The sequence below is a fragment of the Gadus morhua genome, chromosome 13, assembly GCF_902167405.1.
Source record: "Gadus morhua chromosome 13, gadMor3.0, whole genome shotgun sequence".
NCBI classification, from domain to species: Eukaryota; Metazoa; Chordata; class Actinopteri; order Gadiformes; family Gadidae; genus Gadus; species Gadus morhua.
Window position 1 is genome coordinate 19,434,119 of NC_044060.1, and position 2,500 is coordinate 19,436,618.

Sequence of the window (2,500 nt, forward strand, 5' to 3'; positions counted from 1 at the left end):
ACGCACACACTCCCCGTGTCCGCCTGTGTTGGTGAGCAACAGACGAGCGTGGGCGAGAATTGATTTGCATATCATGCAAGGCGAGGACGGGGGGGGGGGGGGGGGGGGGGGGAGTAGGGGGGACGATTTTTGTACTGTGTGTACAATACGGGACCAAAAAATAAATAAACGGCTGTGGTTTTTGGCCAGAAAACTTGTCCCGGTAAAGTAAGGGAAGCAGCCTAGTAGCAGTAGCAGCCTAGCCGCGGCTGTGTTACTGAGCTCCCCCACGGACCGCCTGCAGGGCCCAGCGGCCTGGGCACAGCCCAGCGGCCTGGGCACAGCCCCGGCTCAACACAACGGCTCCCCTTAATGAGGGTCATCACAGCCAAGAACCAGCACGCAACGTACGCCAGCACATGTGGTGGGTGGGGCCTATGATCGGGGATTGGTGTTTTTGAGTGTGTGTGTTCGGTTTGTGTGTGTGTGTGTGTGTGTGTGTGTGTGTGTGTGTGTGTGTGTGTGTGTGTGTGTGTGTGTGTGTGTTCAGTGTGTGTGTGTGTGTGTGTGTGTGTGTGTGTTCAGTGTTCAGTGTGTGTGTGTGTGTGTGTGTGTGTGCATGCTCCTATGCGCCAGAGGTGTGTGTGGGCTGTGTGTGGGATCTACGTGGTGTAAACTAGTCCCCTGGCGTCTATAGTCTGTCTGCCATTACTGCAGGGTTGCCACAGCTTGTAAAAGCCTCGTTAACACAAAGACCTGCTCACATGTTAATTGGCTAATTGACTAATTAATTTTTCGCGTAAAGGCGTGCGGAGGGGGCTGACGGTAGCTAATTGAAAGTGACTATAGGTTTAATTACGTGAAGAGAAGGGAGAAGGGAAGGGGGCGGGTGGAAGGGGGGCACACGGAAGAGTTGTGTTAAACAGTGCAATGATTGCCGACTGTAGATTCAACCAGGCTCTCTCTTGATAGGGTAAACAGTTATAAAAAATGGCAAAGATTCTCTGGTTCCTCAGTTGAATATGTGTGTGTGTGTGTGTGTGTGTGTGTGTGTGTGTGTGTGTGTGTGTGTGTGTGTGTGTGTGTGTGTGTGTGTGTGTGTGTGTGTGTGTGTGTGTGTGTGTGTGTGTGTACGTGATCCTGAGTTCTAGTTCTGTGAAACCGCGGCTTTATTGACACGTGATTGGTCAGTGTGAGCATGCATCCGCACCCACCGTAATGACGCTCCGTTCATTGAGCGGCATGCTAAACTGACACACACGCAGCACGGACAGACAGCCAGACATGTGTGAATGAATGAAGGCGCGTTAATTCAATTCCATTTGAACACTCGCTAAAACACCACCGCAAATTAAATCGGCCGCCGTGAGCATGCGGCTAACAATGGAAATTAACAATGACGCTGCCTCTGTATTAGGGCATATGGATTCCCTGCATGTTTGCTGTGTGTAAAGCCACAGCCTCGCGTCTGTGTATGCAGAGAGATGGGGGGAGAAAGGCCAGGTTTTAATCAAGAAATCCATTCCACTCTTCTAACCCCCCCTACCTCGCTTCCCTTCTCACCCCCCTCCCTCCACGGCAGACTTGTGTGGAAACAGAGGAGCCAAATTACCCCGGAGCACACAGACAAAAACATCTTGTTGGCTTCTAAATTGCTTTGCATGCATGTTAATTGGACAGAAATCCCTGCAGTGTATTAGGGTTGCACGAGGCATTTTGAAGTGCTTGTGTTGACTATCATCTGTGTGTGTGTGTGTGTGTTTGCGTGTTTGTGTGCGTGTCTGTATTTGACATGTGCCTTCTTCATGAGTGTTTCTTGCTATACAGTAATTGTATACCTGTGTTGATGTGTGCGGGCCAGTGTGCGTTGGACTGTGTGTGTGTGTGAGTTTGTGTACGTAGGGCGTGCGTGTGCATATGTGTGTCTGTGTGCATGTGCAACAACTTGCAGAGATTTGTAGGTTATCTGTTATTGTTGGTTAATTGTGAAGCTGATAGTATCGCGGGTCCGGGCCAACCCAAGTGGGCTTTGAGCCAAATTACCTCAGTAATCGCCTGTGTTTCTGTCCCCAGACGCCCACACCAAGACGGGGCTGGGAAGGGCCCGTGTTCAGCAGCCAGGGCCTGTATCTGACCCCCGGCCTTAGATGGCTTTGTGCTGTAATTGAAATATTTCCTCTCTGGCTGTTATTGGATCGAGAGGCGAGATTTACGTTTTTGTGGTCAATTTATCCTGTTTGTTTTTAATTAATGCAGACAACTAATGAACTCAGAGGGGATCTTAGTTAAATGATCTGAGTTTCCCCCCTCGCGTTTCCCTGTTATCTTAAAACCAGTAGGCCATTGGAACTGGAGCATGAAATTGTTTGAAAGTGGTAAAGTAGGAATAGATTTGGACAAAGTTGCCAAGAAAGCAGTGGGGACAGCAATCCACTTTGAGCAATCCACTGCTGAAAATGACGTCTGAGGTTTTAATTGACCATGACTAAAGACCAGCTAAAACCGGTTTGTTATGATGTAG